The sequence below is a fragment of the Cetorhinus maximus genome, chromosome 1 (assembly GCF_964194155.1).
Source record: "Cetorhinus maximus chromosome 1, sCetMax3.hap1.1, whole genome shotgun sequence".
In the NCBI taxonomy this organism is placed as follows: Eukaryota; Metazoa; Chordata; class Chondrichthyes; order Lamniformes; family Cetorhinidae; genus Cetorhinus; species Cetorhinus maximus.
In genome coordinates this window covers 161,216,483-161,237,507 of record NC_135879.1, presented here as the reverse complement: position 1 = coordinate 161,237,507, position 21,025 = coordinate 161,216,483, and the positions used below count along the sequence as shown (strand labels likewise).

The window sequence follows — 21,025 nt, the reverse complement described above, 5'->3', positions numbered from 1 at the left end:
TGGAGCAGCTTCAGCCGCAAGATAATGTGGTCGTGCGAATGAACTAATGGAAGCAGTTTGTCACGTAAACACAGCGCAGTCCACAAGCATGACCCAGACCACCCTGTCGCTTGCCATTTCAACACAACACCCTGCTGTCATGCCCACATGTCCGTCCTTGGCCTGCTGCAATGTTCCAGTGAAGCTCAACACAAACTGGAGGAACAGCACCTCATCTTCCGATTAGGCACTTTACAGCCTTCCGGACTTAATATTGAGTTCAACAACTTCAGATCATGAACTCTCTCCTCCATCCCCAACCCCTTTCCGATCCCCCTTTTTTCTAATTTTTTAATATATTTTTTTTAATATATTTTTCTTTTCCCACCTATTTCTATTATTTTTAAATTTATTTCCATCCATTGTTTTATCTCCACCTTTTAGCCTATTTCGATCCCTTCCCCACACCCCACCCCCACTAGGGCCATCCTGCCTTGTTCGTCCTGCTTTATACCCTTTATGTCACCATTCGCACATCCTTTAGCTAATATCACCACCGTCAACACCCCTTTGTCCTTTTGTCAATGACATCTTTGGCAATCTCTTCTTTGCCTCCAACTATCACTGGCCCTCTATCCAGCTCTACCTGTCCCACCCCCCTCAAACAGCTTATATTTCACCTCATTTCTATTTTTCCTTAGTTCTGATGGAGTCATATGGACTCGAAACGTTAACTGTGTTCCTCTCTGCAGATGCCGTCGGACCTGCTGAGTTTTTCCAGCTATTTTTATTTTTGTTTTTGTTGCGAATTGCAGATAAATTGCAGATATCTGTAGATAAAGGGCAGGCTTCTTTGCAGATAATGTGGATAGTATTAGCATTTGTAGAGAAAGCCACAGACTGGGCGGCATTACTTTCTGATCAAAGCTTTCTGAATGTGGATGCAGGTTGGTGGGGTGGGATTTACTTCAAATGTTATATTTACGGAAGGCTAAGTTTTCAAATTAAAGAACAAACATTTTTGCTGTGATCCAGTGCCGTAGCTGAACACTATTACAGAAAAAAGTGACAGCAGATATTAACTTCAGTTCTCATGAAGAAACTGTCTCTCTTGCTCATCCCCAATGTCTCTGTATTAGCCTTTATTCCACAGGCCCAACTGTACCTGTCTTCCAGAAAACACTGCCTACAGAAAAAGGGAAATAGGGTAGATCATGGCATATAAGTCGATCTGGCTTATAACCCCATTTTTTTTAGCGCCAAAATGCATGCTTAAGTCTTTCTCCGGTACATAAGTCGACCTTTTTTTCAGCATAATAAATGTATGCTTAAGGCTATACTCATATTAGGAGCTGGCCTCAATTTTTCAGCTCAGAGATGCATGTTGAGGGTTATACTCGCCTTACGAATCAACACATAGGACCAAGCAAGCAATACGGGCTATGTTGCCAAGATAATGCATGCAGGTTTAAGACATGCTCACACAGAGCAGACCATGCATGGCGACCAACGAACTGAAATGGATCCTACGGCACCAGTACCAGCAGTACACATTTTGTACTCAGCATATAAGCTGACCCGCATTTTTGGAAGGATTTTTTGAAGCTTCAAACTTTGACTTATACGCCACGATCTATGATATGTAAAAATAGCCTATGGATGAAAAATGCAAAGCATAAATATTAATTTATTATTTTTGGTAATCTATATGTGAAAGAGAATGAAACACTTTTCCAGCTTTATCATTCACTGCCAGCATGCATGCTCCAATTTAAAACCCAAGATGCCCAGCTACATTGTATCATAGAATAGAAGGCCATTTGGCCTGTCATGCTGGCTCTCTGCAAGAACATTTCACCTTGTGTCACTCCTCCACCTCTTCCCTGTAGCCCTGCAATTGTTTCCTTTTTAAACGGTGATTCAAACCCCTTCTGAAAACTGTGATTGAATCTGCCCCCTCACCACCAGACTCTCAGGCAGTGCATTCCAAATTCTAACTACTTGTGTAAAAATAAAATATTTTCCCTCATGTTTCCCTTCCTCCTTTTGCCAATCACCTTAAATCTATGCCCTCTGGCTCTCGATCCTTCTACCAATAGGGTTCGTCCTCCCTATATATCCTATGTCCCGACCCCTCATGATTTTGAATGGCCAGGATTTCCCGGTCGGGGCTCGGGGCCCATTCACCGACGCGTAAAATGATGCCGGATGACGTCGGGTGGAACTCCCGATGTCACCCTGCCCCATTTCAATTTTCAGGTAGGTGGCGGCTCAGCAGAATCAGCTCTGCGCCTGCCAACCTGTCAAGTGGCCAATTGACAAAGTCATTAAGGTTGGCGGGCAGGCCGGGATGAGGTTTCATATAGGTTTTAAAAAATGTAATAAAAGTGTCTTTGAAAGTGATGGATATGTCCCATCTCGTGACAGTGTCACATGAGGGGACATGTCAGGGAAATTTTATTTTCTATTTTTTAATATTTTCTATTTTGGAGTCAATCTCCCTGAGGCAGCACTTAGCCTCAGGGAGATGAGTGCGCTCTTTCGTGCGCATGCGCGAAAGAGCACTCTCGGCTCAGGGAATCTTTCCTTGCCCGCACAGGGAGCGCATAGCGCTTTCTAGTGGACGTCACGCTGGGTGGGCCATAATTGGCCCATTTACATAAAATGACGGCACGCCCCCAATTGGGGGTGCCGATTGGAGGCATGCCTCCACGCGCCCGCTCCTAAATTACCCCTCCCGACGGGGGAAAATTCCGCCCAATACTTCTACCAAAGCTCCTCTGAACCTTCTCTTCCCTAAGGAGAACTGTCCTAACATCGCCAATCTTACCTACATAACGGAAGTTCCGCATCTTTGGAACATTTTTGTGTATCGATTCTGCACCCTGTATAATGCCTTCACATGCTTCCTAAAGTGCGGTGCCCAGAACTGGATGCAATACTCCAGTTGAGGCCAAACCAGTGTTTCCTACACGTTTATCATAACTTTTTGCTTTTGTACTCTATGCCCCTATTTATAAAGCCCATGATCCCATTTACTTTATTAACCACTCTCTCAACCTGTGCAACCACCTTCAATGATTTATGTGCAAATACCCTCAGATCCCTCTGCTCCTGCACCCTCTTTAATATATTTTATGCTGTCTGTCCACATTCTTCCTACCAAAATGAATCTCTTCACTCTTGTCTGCATCAAATTTCATCTACCACTTATCTGCCCGTTCTATCAGCCTGCCTATGTACTTTTGAATTTTTGCACTATCCTCCTCAAAGTTCACAGTACTTCTAAGATTTATATTGTCCACAAATTTTGAAACTGTGCCCTGCACACTGAAGTCTAGGTCATGAATATATATCAGGAAGGACAGTGGTCCTAACACTGACTCCTGGGGAACTTCACTATGAACCTTCCTCCAGTCCAAAAAACAACCGTTCACTGCTACTGCTTCCTGTCACCCAACCAATTTTGCATCCATGTAGTTATTGTTCCCTTTTATTCTATTAACTTTAACTTTGCTCACAAGTCTATTGTGCGGCACTTTATCAAATGCCTTTTGGAAGTCCATGTACACCACATCAGTGGCATTACCCTCATCAACCTCCTCTGTTACCTCATCAAAAAACTCAAGCAAGTTTGTTAAACACGATTTTCCCCTTAACAAAAGCCTGTGGGCTTTCCTTAATTAACCCGCATTTACCCAAGTGACTATTAAATTCTATTGCAAATCATATTTTCTAAAAGCTGTCTCACCACCAAGCTTAAATGGATTGGTCTGCAGATGCAGATGGTTCAAACATGGACAAAAGAGCTGAACTCCCGAGGTGAGGTGAGAGTGACTGCCCTTGACATCAAGGCAGCATTTGACCAGAAGCATCATCAAGGAGCACTAGCAAAGCTGGAATCGGGGGAAAACTCTCCGCTGGTTGGAGTCATACCTAACACAAAGGAAGATGGTTATGGTTGTTGGCGGTCAGTCATCTCAGCTCCAGGACATCACAGCAGGAGTTCCTCAGGGTAGTGTCCTAAGCCCAACCATCTTCAGCTGCTTCATCAATGACCTCCCTTCCATTTTAAGGTCAGAAGTGGGGATGTTTGCTGATGATTGCACAATGTTTTCCATTTGCAACTCCTCAGATACTGAAACAGTCCATATCCAAATGCAACAAGACCTGGACAATATCCAGGCTCGTGCTGACAAGTAGTATGTAACATTCGCGCCTTACCAGTGTCAGGCAATGACCGTCTCCAACAAATGAGAATCCAATCATCGCTTCTTGATGTTCAGTGGCATTACCATCACTCAATCCCCCACTATCAACATCCTGGGGGTTACCATTGACCAGAAACTGAACTGGACTAGCCATATAAATATTGTGGTTACAGGAGCAGGTCAGAGGCTAGGAATCGTGTGATGAGTAACTCACCTCCTGACTCCCCAAAGCCTGTCCACCATCTACAAGGCACAAGTCAGGAGTGTGATGGAATACTCTCCACTTGCCTGAATGAGTGCAGCTCCCACCACACTGAAGAAGCTGAACACCGTCCAGAACAAAGCAGCCCACTTGATAGGCACCACATCCACAAACATTCACTCCCTCCACCATCGACGCACATAGCAGCAGTGTGTACCATCTACAAGATACGCTGCAGGAGTTCACCAAGGCTCGTTAGACAGCACCTTACAAACCCACGACCACTACCACCTAGAAGGACAAGAGCAGCAAATTGTTGGGAACACCGCCACCTGCAAGTTCCCCTCCAAGTCACTCACCATCCTGACGTGGAAATATATCGCCGTTCCTTCACTGTCGCTGGGTCAAAATCCTGGAACTCCCTTTCTAACAGCACTGTGGGTGTACCTACGCCATATGTACTGCAGCAGTTCAAGAAGGCAGCTCATCACCACCATCTCAAGGGCAACTAGGGGTGGACAATAAATGCTGGCCCAGCCAGCAAAGCCCACATGCCGTGAATGAATTTTTTAAAATGCTGGGCTTATCCTTACACCATTTTTTGAACAAGGGTGTAACATTTGCAATTCTGCAGTCCTCCTGTGAAAACCCTGTATTTAAGGAGGAATGTTCAGCACCATTCGCAACTCCTCAGATACTGAAGCAGCCCATGTCCAAATGCAGCAAGATCTGGACAATATCCAGGCTTGTGCTGACTAGTGGCAAGTAACATTCGTACCCTACAAATATCAGGCAATGACCATCTCCGACAGGAGAGAATCCAACCATCGCGCCTTGATATTCAATGTCATTATTTATCACTGAATCCCCCACTATCAACACCCTGGGGGTTACCATTGACCAGTAACTGAACTGGACTAGCCATATAAATACTGTGGCTACAAAAGGCTAGGAATAGTGTGACGAGTAACTCACCTCCTGACTGCCTAAAGTCTGTCCACCATCTACAAGGCACAAGTCAGAGGTGTGATGGAATACTCCCCACTTGCCTGGATGAGTGCAGCTCCCACAACACTCAAGAAGCTTGGTACCGTCCAGGACAAAGGAGCTCGCCTGATTGGCAGCACATCCAAAAACGTTCACTCCCTCCACCACCAGCGCACAATAGCAGCAGTGTGTATCATCTACAAGATGCACTGCAGGAATTCACAAAGGATCCTTAGACACACCATCCAAACCTATGACCACTACCACCTACAAGGACAAGGGCAGCCGTCAGATGGGAACACCACCACCTGAAGGTTCCCCTCCAAGTTACTCACCATCCTAACTTGGAAATATATCGCCGTTCCTTCACTGTAGCTGGGTCAAAATCCTGGAACTCCCTTCCTAACAGCACTGTGGGTGTACCTACACCACATGAACTGCAACGGTTCAAGAAGGCAGCTCACCACCACCTTCTCAAGGGCAAATAGGGATGGGCAATAAATGCTGACCTAGCCAGTGAAGCCCACATCCCTTGAATGAATTTTTAAAAATTCTTGCATGCATCTTATCGATCCTGGTGCTTCAGCAACTTATCTAATACTTTCTCTATGAATTTTAAACATCAAGTATCTTAATTGCTTCCTCTTTCACTATGATGAGGGCAGCAGAAACTTCGTTGGTAAAGACAGATGCAAAGTACTCATTTAGTGCCTCAGCCAGCCTCCCTGCTGACATGCATAAATCCCCATTTAGGTCCCTAATCACCCCACTACTCCTACCATCATTTTACTATTTATATGCCTATAGAAATCTTTTGGATTCCCTTTTATGTTAATTTCCAGTCTCTTCTCATACTCTCTCTTTGCTTGTTTTTCTCTTCCCCTCTGAACGTTCTATATTGAGTTTGATTCTCAATTGTGTTATCCACCTGATATCTGTCATGTACCCTTTTTCTGTTTCTTCTTGCTCTCTATCTCTCGTCATCCAGGGAGCTCTGGATTTGTTTGCCATGCCTTTCTCCCTCATGGGAATGTACCTTGACTATACTTGAACTGCCACCTCTTTAAAGACATCCCATTGTTTAGTGACAGTTTGCCTTCAATTCCAATTTATCAGGGCTGGATTCCTTCTCTCCCCATTGAAGTTGGCCCTCTTCCAATTAATTATTCTTACTTTGTTTCTCCTTGTCCTTTTCCATTGTCAACCTAAGCCTTATGATACAATGATTACTGTCCTCTAAATGTTCCCCTCTTACACCTGATCCACTTGACCCACCTCATTCTCAAGAACCAGGTCCTGCAATGCCTCCTTTCTCATTGGACCGAATATATAGTGATGTTGAAAATTCTCCTGAACACACTGTAGGAACTTTTGCCCGTCTCTACTCTACTATTATTCCAGTTTATATTCAGATAATTCAAGTCCCCCGTTATAACTACTTTATAATTTTTGCACTCCTCTGTAATTTCTTTGCAAATTTGTTCCTCTACATCTTTGCAACTTGTTGGTGGCTGGCAAACTGCACTGAGTGATGTAATTCTTTGTGCCCCTATGTACAGCTGAGCCAGACGTCGTGACATGGACTTGGGTCTGGCTTCACTCCCCAGATGGCCATTGCTTTTATCAGCATTCAGAACTGAATACTGGTTAGGGAGTGAGATGCACTCAGGGGATTCATGCACTACCTGCATATTCCTTTTTTACCTCCTGGCAGCCACTTGTTCCCTCTCTACCTGCATATCTTTAAGTAGTGGGGTGACCACATCTATAAACCTCTTAGCTATGAAGCTGTCAACCTTGCAGATGCATCACCGTGCTGCCAGCTGTTCAGGTTCCAAAACCCAGAGCTCAAATTTGATGCATCTGACAACACTTCTGCACATATGGTAGTGTCCTCGAGTTCCCTGTTTAGTGTTACTATTCTTTGTTACTTAATCATAATTTTATTGTTTAGATTTGATTGAGCATGGATTGTAACTATAAAATTGGTTTCAGTTTTTAATATCTGCACTAAATGATCAATTAAGTTAGCCTTATTTTTATATTCAATTAATTTAGATTAAAATAAAAACATACCCGAAAACTCACCCCACATGATTCCTTGTCTTGTAACCTCAAATTGCTTCCGGTATAGCTTGATCCCTCACGGCTCTGGCTGCTTAGCACTGCGCTTTTTAAATCACTGATTAAAAATGTAAGGAGGTTAATTGAAATGTTCTATTTAACTCTTATTATCTGAAAACCTTAGATTTTATCAACTTAGCTGAATTGAAGTTTGCAGTTTTCCAGCTCCCAATCTGACAACCATCCTACTTTAGAGAGTAAAATGGCAATAGTCACCAACTAATCACACCTCTTCTTCCCTGTGATGTCACACTTCAGTTTTTTTCGAACATGTTTGCTCCGCTCTGAATCACACTGAGTTCTCTTTACTGAAACACACTCACTGTGTTCCTGCTGCTGGTCTCACTGTACACTGCTAAAACTCTTGCTGTGCTCCTGCTGCTGGTCTCACTGTACACTGCTAACACTCTCGCTGTGTTCCTGCTGCTGGTCTCGCTATTTACACTGCTGACACATTCGCTCTGTTCTCACTGCTGGTCCACTATTTATTCTGCCACCGCTCTCGCTGTGTTTCCACTGGTAATTTTCGCTCTTTGCACTGCTGCCGCTCTTGCTTGCTGAACCAAGATCTCATCACAGCAATCTACCTCAATCACAGAAGAGCACTTACTTGATCAGTATGTGCCCTCCCAGTCAGTTAGATTACTTTTGTAAGTGAGGTTGCCAATTTAGTATTGAACTGGAGGAAGGACTAGAGAACAAGGAGGGGAGGGGAAATATAATCATCAAGAAAGAAAATGTTTTAGATAAGTTCAGACAGGTATTTAACTAACTCTTTTTGTTATATTTTGCCCAAAACAATAGAATTCTACCTAATCTCTGAATGAAAAAGAATTGCAGCTACTGCTATGAAATGCTATTTTGTTAACGGCATGATATTGTTAAAGTAAAATTTCAAATGTTGATGTCTTCGTCTTGGTTGGAGATGGTAGCATAGTGGTAATGTCACTGGGTTAGTAATGTAGAAGGCCAGGCTAATGCTCTGGGGACAAGGGTTCAAATCCCACCATGGCAACTGCTGGAGTTTAAATTCAATTAATAAAATTTGAAATTAAAAGCTAGCCTTAGTCATGGTGCCATGAAAAACTATTCATTGTTTTAGCTAGAAGCATATATATTCACACACGGCCCTGTCCTTTGAAGACAAAAGGAGCATGCCCACACATTATGCTTTTTCCAACTAAACAAAAGCTTAGGGGACCACCATTCCTTGGTTCATTCCCCATGGCAATGCCTTGACCGATCAGAGGTGACCTGCCTAGTTTGAATTTGAAACAAAAGCTTAGCAGTTAACTGTTCTCTGCTGCATTCTTCATGGCCGCGCCTCCACCAGTCAGAATCCAATTGCCAACCAAACAGCATGAGAAGAGAGTGCTGAATAAATCGTTGCTCCCTTTATTGTTGATTTATCTTGTGTAGCTGTCTGATGAGCACAAGACAAAAAGCTTTGATAGTTTGTGTCTTTTTTCAGCGATAGTTTGGTTTGGAATTTAAGATGGACAGAAAACCAGATATTTTGCATAGAATTATAATAAATAAGAGGCCATTTGGCCATTGTCTTCAAGCTGGTTCTTTGCTAGAGGAATCCAAAATGAATCCCATTGTCCTGCTGCCCTTGTCGCCCTTGTAGCCCTATATCTTTCTCTGATTCAAATAAGTAACCATTTACTCTTAAAAGATACAATGCTATCTGTCTCTGCCATTTCCTGTGACAAAGCATTTCTTGGTTCATTAATTGGTGAAAGAAATTACTTGTAACCTTTCGCCGCACATTCTGTGCAAATGCAGAGAACATTCAGAAACACAAAGGAAAAGAGAGTTCAGCCACTTAGGACATTTAGAATATTATTTAGGTTAGGAGAGGAATCAGGCAGCATTTTTTCTACCCAATGGGAGTGGAACTCAATAACCCGTTCCCCAAAAGATTGTGGATGTAGGGTAAGTTGAGATTTTTAAGACTGAGATTGATAGACTTGCATTCGCTCAGGATGCCAAGGGTTATAGAACAAAGGCAGATAAATGGAGTTGAGATATAGATCGGCCATAAGGCGAAATCATCCCAGACTTGCACTAAATGTAACCCTTGCCCCAAACCCCCACTAACTCAGTGCAGTGCAGTCCCTTGCCCCCCCCAACTTGCCTCAGCCACAGCGCAGCCCTTGTGCCCACCCACCCCCCCCATTTTGCCTCAACTGCAGTGCAGCCCTTGCCCCGGGACCGCACTGTCAGCCAGCCAGGAAAATGCAACTCACCTGTGCCCTTACCTGAATGCACTAACCCTCAACCTTGAGGTCCAGCAGGCGACCCTCATAAGCGCTGCGCAACGTTACTATGCACTCTCCTCCGAGTTCTCCTCGAAGTGCAGCTCACCAGGTGCACGCCTTATAAATACTGTTGTGATTACCAAGCTCGGATGATCCAGTATAGGGGGGTGATTTCGGTGAGCAGATATATCAGATATACAGATGTATCACAATGAAGTTCTTGACGTGCGGCGGCAGGAAACGCAGCCTGCCATTGACAGGTGGAGCGAACGATTGCAAACTGGTTTCACGACGCTGTGAAACCGATTTTTGACCTTCCCACCAATTTGTCCACTCATGTCCACCATGATGCCAGCGGGCACAGATAATTCCTCCCATAATTTAATTGAGTGGTCATAGTCATAATAAGTTATACAGCACAAAAACAGGCCCTTCGGCACATCGTATCCATGCCGGACATCAAGCACCTATCTATTTTGATCCCATTTTCCAGCACTTGGCCCGTAGCTCTGTATGCTATGGCGTTTCAAGTGCTTATCTAAATACTTCTTAAATGCTGTGAGGGTTCCTGCCTCTAATACCCCCTCAGCCAGTGTGTTCCAGATTCCAACCACCCTCTGAGTGAAAAGAAATTTCCTCAAATCCCCTCTAAACCTCCTGCCCCTTACCTTAAATATTTCCCCCCGGTTATCGATACCTCCGCTAAGGGGATAAGTGTCTTCCTATCTACCCTATCTATGCCCCTCATAATTTTGGATACCTCTATCAGATCCCCCCTCAGCCAGTGGTGGGATAGGCTTGAGGTGTGCAAGGCCTACACTCCTGTCTATCTTTATGGCGCCTTTCACATGCTTGGAATGCCTCAAAGCACTTAACAGCTAATTAAGCACTTTTGAACAGTGTATGTAGTCCATTGTTTTGCATAGCCTGTTTGTACTAATATCGTACATCTCCATCATAACTCCTCTCAATCTCCTTTACTCCAAGGAGAACAACCCCAGCTGCTCCAACCTTACCTTGGAGCTAAAATCTCCCATCCCTAAAACTATTCTGGTAAATCTCCTCTGCACCCTTTCAAGGACCCTCTCATCTTTCCTAAAATGTGGTGACCGGAACTGGACACAGTACTCTAGTCGTGGCCTAACTGGAGCTTTATATCAGTTCAGTGCAACTTGCCTGCTTTTGTACTCAATGCCTCAATTTATGAAGCCCAAGATCCCATTTGCTTTGCTAATCACTCACTCCATATGTTCTGCCACCTTCAAAGATCTCTGCATATGCTCCCAGGTCCCACTACACTCTTGAGAACTGTGCCCTTAAGTCTACATTGCCTCCCCCTGTCCCTTCTGCCAAAATGCATCACCTCATACTCGTCTGTATTAAATTCCACCTGCCAATTGTCTGATCATTCTGCTAGCCAATCGTAAGACCTGTCGCAGTCAATTAGTATAATCTTCACTGTTTGTCATTCCTCCAAGTTCAGTATCATTGGCAAATTGAGATTTTATTCTCTATTCCAATATCCAAGTCATTGTGTATGTATCAAAAAAGCAGTGAGCACTAACCCTTGGCTTCCTATTCCACATAGCACAATTTTGTTAACCAACCTTTTATGCGGTTGTTTGTCAAATGCATTCTTAAAATCCATATAGACAGCATCCATTGTATCCCCTTCATCAATCATCTCTCTGTTACTTCCTCAAAAAAAACCAGTTGGATTAGTCATGCACAATCTGCCTTTTACAAATTAGTGCTGTCTCTCCTTAATTAACTGAAACCTCTCCAAGTACCTGTTAATTTTTTTCCCCCTTATTATCATTTCTAAAAATATACCCACCACTGATAAACTAACTGGCCTGGAGTTACGAAGAATGTCCTTACACCCTTCCTTGAATAAGGGTGTCACATTTGCTGTTCTTCAGTTCTTTGGCACTTTCCCCATATCGCGAGAAGATTGGAAGATTATGGCCAGCCCTTCTGCTATATCCACACCAAATTCATTTAGCGACCTGTGATGCAAGCCATATGGGCCAGGCAACTTATCCACTCGAAGCATAGCCAGCCTTTCCAGTACCTCCTGCCTCTCAATATTTACCCCATCCATTAACTTCAGCTCCGCTCCCACTAATTTTTTTGTCAGCTTTCTCTATGTTAGTAAATACCAATATAAAGTACTAATTATGTATTTTAGCCTTACCTTGCAATTCTAACCGTCCTTGTCTCTAATAGGACTCACTCTACATCTTGCTACCCGTTTACTATTTACATACTGATAGAAGATTTTTGGGTTCCCTTTTATGTTACCTGCTGTTCTATTATCATATTCTGTCTTTGCCAGCCTTGTTTTCCTCTTCACATTTGGCCTGGCTCTCACTTCAAGGATTCACCTAACATGCATCATGCACCCTTTCTTTTTGTCTCTATCTCCCTCACCACCCAAGGATCTCTGGCTTTGGTTCCTCTACCTGTTGCCCTTGTTGGAATGTACCTAGCCTGTACCTGAAGCATCTCCTCCTCCAAGATCACCCATTGTTCTGTTTCGGGTTTTCCTGTCAGTCTTTGATTTTATCTTACCCTGGCTAGATTCCTTCTCATCCCATTGAAATTAGCCATCTTCAAATTTACCAACCTTCTACTTTAGATTGTGCCTTCTGCATTACTAGTCTAAACCGTATGATATGATGATCCTCTTACATCTGACACTAGGTCCACTGTGTGGACCACATTTTTGTAGTAGTGTAAATAGAAGTGACAGCTGATATATGCGCAACAAGATTCCACAAGCAACAATGAATAAGTGATAAGTTAATTTGTTTTAATGAAGTTGGTTGAAAGGTAACTGTTGACCAGGCTATTCCCTACTCTTCAGGTAGTATTACATGGCATTTGTTTAACATCTTATCCAAAAGATGATACCTCCGACAGTGCAGAACCCCCTCATTAATGCGGTGAAGTGTCACCCTTATTTTTTTTACAACCTCAGAACATCCCAAATTGCTTAACAGCCAATAAAGATATTTTTTGATATATCGTCACTGTTGTAATGTAAGAAATGCAGCAGCCAATGTGCACACAGCAAACTCTCTCAAACTACAATGTAGTTATAACCAGATAATTATTATTTTAATAGTGTTGGTTAGGGGGTAATTATTGGACAGGGCATAGGTGAGAATTCCCCCTCTCAACTTTTAAATAGTGGCATAGAATCTTTCATGTCCACCTGAGAGGGCAGATGGGCCTTAGTTTAATGTTTCATCCAAAAGATGGTACCTCTGACATGCTCAAGACCTGAAATAGGGCTTGAACTCTCAGGCTAGAGAGTCCCACTAACTGAGAAAAACTGATATTTCAAACAGCAAATTCACATATCAATGTATGTATGAGCACACGCAAGGTTGGAGGTTGCTTTTGTTACTTACAAATTAGTATGACGTTGTTTTATAAGTGGACACATCCATAAGGATTGTGACCATTGCCCAATAGCAATTTCAGAGAAACAGCAGTGACAGATTTAAAAATATTTTAAATATAGCAGATATGAGCCAGAGGATTAATGGCAACATTTTTTATTTTCATTTAACAATTCATGACATTGCTGGCAACACCAGCATTTTATTGCCCATTCCTACTTGTCCATGTGAAGGTGATGAGCCATCGCCTTGAACCACTGCTGCCTGCCTAGTGAAGGTGCTCCCACAGTGCTGTTAGTTAGAGAGTTCCAAAATTTTGACCAGTCACAATGAAGGAATGGTGATATATTTCCAAGTCAGAATGGTGGGGAGCTTGCGCCTGCTGCCTTTGTGCTTCAATCTAACTAATCTGATGTGAGATTGTATCCTGTCTCTCACTTGAGATAACCATCTTTGAAGAAATTAATTTGATCAGTCTCAACCTAGCTACTGAGAAGCATGGGCCCAGAACCAGATTGCTCATCAATTCTCAGTTTATTCTTTAGCTTGGGGAAGGAAAACTACCCAGATCAGTATATTGCTTAAGAACTTGTCTTGACACTATCCAGGCCAAAGCAGCCCATTTGATTGGCACCTCATCCAGAAACATTTACTCCACCACCACCAGCACACAGTGACAGCAGACATCTACAAGATGCACTGCAGGAACTCACCAAGACTCCTTAGGTAGCGCCTTCCAAACCCATGACCACTACCATCTAGAAGGACAAGGGCAGCAGACACATGAGAACAGCACCACCTGGATGTTCCCCTCCAAGCTATTCACCATCCTGACTTGGAAATATATCACCATTCCTTTACTGTCGCTGGGTCAAAATCCTGGAATCCCTCCCTAACAGCACTGTTGGTATACCTGCACCACATGGACTGCAGCAGCTCAAGAAGGCAGCTCACCACCACCACATCGAGGGATGGCCAATAGATGCTGGCCTGTCCAGTGACACCCACATCTCATGAAATGAAAAAAAAGGGACCTCAATTATGTAGAGAAGCAGGGATATTCTCCTTAGAGCAGAGAAGCTTAAGAAGATTTGATGGAAGAATTGATTTTGATGGAGTAAATGATGAGAAACTTGTTCCCAGTAGCAGAACGATCAGTAGCTAGAGGGTACACATTTAGGGTGATTTGCAAAAGAACCAGAGGCAACATATGAAAAAATTTTAACACAGTAGCTGTGTTGGTCAGGAATGTATCACCTGAAAGGGCAATGGAATCAAATTCAATTGTAATATTCAAAAGAGAACTGGATAAATTTTTGAAGGGATAAAAAGTTACAGGTTTATGGGAACAGAGCTGGCGTGTAGAACTAAATTAATATTTTTTTTCAAAGAACTTGCACAGGTTCAAGGAAACAAATGGCCTCTTTCTGGCCATCAATGATGGCTGGATGGTTAAGATGAGGAAATTGAATGGTCTTAATTTTTCCGCTTGCCTGCCAATGTATGTTTTCTCTGAGTTGGGAAAGATAAATGAATTGGGGTTAAGGGATGCTTCTTAAGACCGTCTACCTCTACCACTGTAACATTCTCAACTCCGTCCTGCCTGAGCTCATCTGCTGCTGCCTCATTCATGCCTTTTTATCCCTAGACTTGACTATTCCAGTGGACTCGTGGCTGGACTCCAATCTTTCACCCTCCAAAGTCTTAAACTCAGCCAAAACACTGCTGCCCGCATCCTAACTCACATAAAGTCTTATTTAGCTATCACCTCTGTGCTTACTGGCCTGTCTTAGCTCCTGGTTGAGCAACACTTTGATTTTAAAATTCTCATCCTTGTTTCCAAATCCCTCCATAGCCTTGCCCCTCCCTATCCCCATAATCTGCTTCAGCTCTCTATTCCTCCAATTTTGGTTTCTTGTTCCAATACTGTTGGCTGTGCCTTTAGCCACCAAGGCCCTAAGCTCTGGAATTTCTTCTCTAAATCCCTCCTCCCCTCCCCTCCCCTCCCCTCTACCTCTCTTCTTCTTTATGATGCTCCTTAAAATTGTACATCTTTGAGCAAGTTTTTTGTTCTTTGCTCTAATACCTCCTTATGTAGCTCACGTCAAATTCTGTTTGATAACCCTCATCTGAAGCATCTTGGGACATTTTGCTACATTATACATTATATAAATTCAAGATGTTATTGTTGCTTGTTGTCCAGATCAAATTGTGTCAGTACTTGAATAATGGTGTTGCTTATGATGGAAAGGAGGATGCACTATCCAATAAACTCGAGAAATAAAATGAACAATGTCATCCTATCACACAAGCAAAATGCAAGATTCGGCAAAGGTCACACACATTTGTCAGAAGTCAGGATGCTTATTATTCATTTCTGTACCTACTATTATGATTCCCTGTGGAGACCAATAACATAAAAGAATCGAACTTACCAAACAACCCCAACAGATGAAACTGATGGACAAGATTTCACTTTTTATAACGTTAACAGTCCAACCAAAATCAGTACAGTTTTGGTCTCCTTGTTTAAGAAAGGATGTCAATGTGTTGGAGGCGATTCAGGTTTACTAGATTGATACCTGCAATGAGCGGGTTGTCTTATGAAGAAAGACTGGGCTTGTTTCCACTGGGGTTTAGAAGAGTGAGGGGTGACTTGATTGAAGTATATAAGATCCTGAACGGTCTCGTCAGGATGGACGTGGAAAGGATGTTTCCTCTTGTAGGTGCCCAGAACTAGGGGACACTGTTTTAAAATTAGGGGTTGCCCTTTTAGGGAAGAGATTGGGAGAATTTTTTTCTCTGAGGGTTGTGCGATTTTGGAACTTTCTGCCTCAGAATGGTGGAGGCAGGTCATTGAATATTTTTAAGTTGGAGGTAAATAGATTCTTGTTAGGCAAGTAAATCAAAGGTTATTAGGAGTAGATGGGAATGTGGAATTCAAAACACAAACAGATCAGCCATGCTCTTATTGAATGGCGGAGCAGGCTCAAAGGGCTGAATGACCTCCTGTTTCATACATTCGTATGCATCAACATAAATTAAATATGAATTAACAGACAAATTATATTCAACAGAAACTATAAATTGCACTTTAAATAGCCAATACAACAAAGATTGATCTCTCATATTGCCTGGCAGTACCCCTAGTACATCACATTCAGCCACAAAGCCCTTCAGAACTCTATCTTCCTCAGGTAGAGTTCAACTCCTTTCCTCCATGCAGGATTTGGTCATCGAGTCACCTCCACCATCAGCTTTACTTCATCCAAGTTCCACAGACACAGCAGTCAACAAATGGGCACACTTCTGCCGAACCTCCTTAGCTTGGTTCACAATAATCTTGATGGCATGGGTTCCCCAGTGTCACCGGATTACTCAGTAACTGGCCGACTCTGATAAAATAACTGAGGCAGTAACTTTAATTCACTAACCCTGCTGCTAAATCCAGCCTACAGATTTCCATTTTATTAGCTGTTTCACACGCTTAACTCTTCATAGCCTGCCTGCACTGCTCTGGCTGAAATCTGATCTCGGAGAGCTATGTGTTTTCCATTTGAAGTCATTCAGCCTCTGTTTCCTTAGCAAGCTGAGGCCGTAGTCTGATTTTGCAGAAACCTGATCTCACAGCCAGGAACCCAACATTACAACCCCTTTTCCAGAAACCTGAAGTTTTAGTTTTCCTTTGTTAGGGACTGAATCAAAAAAAGAGTCTTTGAAAGCAAGGACAACGCAGACAACCACTTGTACACACTGGTCTCACAAACTATGGGTTTCATCACATTACTGTTACCAAAGTCCAAAGACATGATAAAGTTTGCTTGCTTAAAATTTTGCCAGGTTATTATGACTTCAGAATGCTTTCCTCTTCTGGTTTCAGTGATTGAAGCAATTCCTCTGCCCCAGTCATACAGCTGAATCAGATGTCTTATCAGAAGATTGTATATATGGAATTATTACAGTATAAGCTAAACCTTAAGATATATAATGGAACTGAAGGGAAAGTGACCTATGGCCAAAGATTAAAAAAAAATAAATTGCCTACTTTGGCGAAGGTCTTTTTCATTGCAAAGATGCAGTTGAGCGAAGGCATTCAGCTTAGCATTTTATAGAAAAGAAATAGCACTGATAGCCTCATCATTAATGTTAATACAAAATCTAGGCCAAAGTAATTCTAAACATTTCTAATTCCTCTTAGTTCAGCAGTCACAATACTGGTAAGACTTGTATGCATGTGGGATCCTATTGTCTTTTCACAAGTGTCGCTAAGAGATTGAAACTGCATCACTGTATCACTATCAGTATAAGAGGACAATCACTGGTAATTTTTAAGAGCTTTTAGGTTTTATTCATGTATAATCAAAATGTAAAATGTTTCATTCATTACTTTTGTAATACTACTGTGATGCTGCAAATGTTCTGATTATCAGAATGAATTGAGGAACATATGAGACATATTTTTTGAAGAACATTCATTTGTTAAAATATACAATTTTATTTTGCTTTGACCATATTTAGTAACAATAGCCAAGGTTCCATTTGCCTTCTCTGAGGATGTAAATAATTCCATTGCACTGGTTGAAGTATACTACAGAGATCTTCCTCAACCAGCTAACATCTCTAAAACATTATACCTGATAACACCTCATTGCTGTTTGAGTGGCTGTAAAGAGTATCCTGATGTTTTGAGATCATGAAAAATGCTGTATAAATGCAACTTATTTTTATAGACCTTTCTCAAGGTTTACCACTAAAATACAATCTAGGAATAAATAATTTTCTCCATCCTTTTCTCATAACTGAGTACTGTGATGCTTGGAATCAGTCATAAAGTTTCTTCTGCATTGTTTCTAGGGCTTGAATGTCTGACTGTGAATGATCTCCCACAAAACCTGTGGTTTCCAATCAGAATGGTAGCCTACGATTTTGCTGTACTGAAGCAATAAACTTTGGTGCTATCAGCCTTGAATGCAGTTTTGATTTTAGGACTTTTTTTCTGACTTCAGCAAATTGCTCAATCATCACTCTTTCAGTCATCCATTATGGGTTTTGTTATCACTCAATCAAGCACCACTTGAGAGAGTTCAGTCCCTTCTGCTTCATCTAACATTGGTATCATTAATTTGCACATCACTTGAATTTTGTTCTACTTGGGCTTCTTTTTCAGTGGCTTCTAAAATCATCTCATTTGTTACTTGTTTTTTGATTGTTGATGTTTCGCAACTTTCGCCAACTTTTCTTGTTAAGCATGTTTTACTTTGAAAATACAATCCTTTGAAAGTGTGCAACATCAACTTTTAAGCTCAAAGTTCAAATTGCTATGATGCAATAAACATTTCAAAACAACAAATGCTAATTGCACACCAAAAGATTTGGATTACTTTGACGCTTAGAAGTTCAAATGAGCAAATAACTGCTGCTGTTCACATCATGATGCTTTCATTGTTTTAAAAATTCTAATTTTCCATAATTGCAGTTTTTTATTATCAAATGCAAGCTTTACAAAGCACTTTGGCTGTAGAGGTTTTTTTTTATTTTCATGACGTCATATGGGGGGGGTGGATACAATTAAGTTTCCTTGTTACCTACCTACTGCTCATGTTTCTGTTGGTGCATGAATTGCTTGTAACTGGGTCATAGTGAATGTTCATAGCAAATTGCTAATTGATAGCTAATTGTTTACTGTAAACTGAAGCTGACTAGAGAATAAGCAAAAGCCACAGGTGGCTTGGAAAAATGAAAATTAGTGACCATTGCACCTTCATTGTTTATAGTGACCAGCCAATATTTGAAGTGAGTCAAATATTTTTGTTATATTCTTCTGTAGCTCTGAAATAATAAGCTGGACTGTTATTGGAATGAAACTAAAGATATTCCGCCCTTTTTATGTAGAACAAATTGTTTATCGTTCTACTATCCATGGAAGTTAGTAGCTGCACAGGTTTGTACTAAGATGGAAACATTGCAACTGGCTTCAGATGAGACTTTGATGTATCTGCTTGTACGTTGCTATCTCATGTTGTCTTTTGTTGCTGTTAGAATTACTTACTCCCCCTTCCTGCGCTTATTTTCCCCATTCTTCTTAGGTTCTCGCATATCCTTTCTTTGTCTCAGAGGATATGCATGTAATCTTCCAAGCTTTGTTGATATGATTTTCTTAGTGGCTCCTTGGAGGTGTGCAAGAGCAGCTTGCCCTATCTCTAGATTTTAATGCCCATTTCTGGGAAGTGCTTTGGCATGGTTGAGGTTGGGAATTTGCAACATGAGAAAGGAAGAAATTTATATAATGCCTTATTTTGTTCACAGGACGTGCAACTTTACAGTCAATATTTTTTATGGTAACTCCAGCAGCCACCTTACATGTAATAAGGTCCCACAAACAGCAAATGAATGGTTAAATGATCAAGCCATTTGTTTCCTGTATGTAGCATAGGCCAGAATAATGGCACCAGGTAGCCAATAGATTCCCAGCTACAGTTTAAAAGAAGGGGGGTAATCCTCTTTTTTTTCTTTCATGGGATGTACATGTCATTAGCTAGGCCATCATTTGTTGTTCATCCCTGATTGGCCTGAGAAGATGCTGATGAGCCACCGCCTTGAACTGCTGCAATCCATCTGATGCAGGTACTCTCACAGCGCTGTTAGAGAGAAAGTTCCAGGATTTGAATCTAGTGACAGTGCAGGAACGACATATAGTTCCAAGTAAATGGCATTTTCATCGCTGAATCCCTCACTATCAACATCCTGGGGGTTACCATTGACCAGAAACTGAACTTGACCAGCCATATAAATACTGTGGCTACAGGACCAGGTCAGAGGCTAGGAATTCTGTGGTAAATAACTCACCTGACTTGAAGAGGAACTTGCAGGTGGTGGTTTTCCATGTGTCTGTTGCCATTGCCCTTTCAGGTGGTAAAGGTTGTTGGTTTGGAAGATGCTGTTGAAGGAGGCTTGGTGAGTTGCTACAGTGTATCTTGCATATGGTACGCACTGCTGCCACTGTCCATTGGTGGTGAAGGGAGTGAATGCTGAAGGGGTGCCCATCAAGCTGGCTGCCTTGTCCTGGATGGTGTTGAGCTTCTTGAGCTTTGTTGAAGCTGTACCCATCCAGGCAAGTGGAGAGTATTCCATCGCACTCCTGCCTTGTGCCTTGTTGATGGACCTTGAGGAGTCAAGAGGTGAGTTACTTACCACAGAATTCCTAACCTCTGACCGGTTCCTGTAGCCACGGTATTTATATGGCTAGTCAAGTTCAGTTTCTGGTCAATGGTAACCCCCAGGATGATGATAGTGGGAGATTCTGTGATGAAAATGCCATTTAACGTCAAGGGGCGATGGTTAGATTCTCTCGTGTTGGAGATGGTCATTGCCTGGCACTTGTGAGGCGCGAATGTTACTTTCCACTTATCCAACCCAAACCGTAATGTTGTCCAGGCCTGGTTGCATTTGGACATGGACTGCATCAGTATTTGAGTCGTCATAAATGGTGCTGAACATTGTGCAATCATCAGCTAACATCCCCACTTCCAACTTTGATTGGAGGAAAGGTTATTGATGAAGCAACTGAAGATGGCTGGGCCTAGGACACTATCCTGAGTAATTCCTTAGTGATGTCCTAAGACTGAGGTGACTGACCTCCAAGAACCCACAATCATCTTCCATTGTAGTAGGTGTGATTCCAACAGTTGCTTTCAATTTTACCAGGGCTCCTTGATGCCACGCTCAGTCAAATGCTACCTTGATGTTGAGGTCTGTCATTCTCACCACAGCAAACTTGGAAATATTACATTTGGTTCCCTCATCCAAATCATTGATATATATTCTGAATAGCTGGGCCCAAGCACTGAT

General features: G+C 42.2%; 1 protein-coding gene across 4 annotated transcripts in view; it reads left to right on the top strand.

The window, feature by feature from the left end:
* ipo11 (importin 11) overlaps positions 1–21,025 on the top strand; it is a 712,707-nt gene that overhangs the window by 536,292 nt on the left and 155,390 nt on the right. The window lies entirely within an intron of this gene.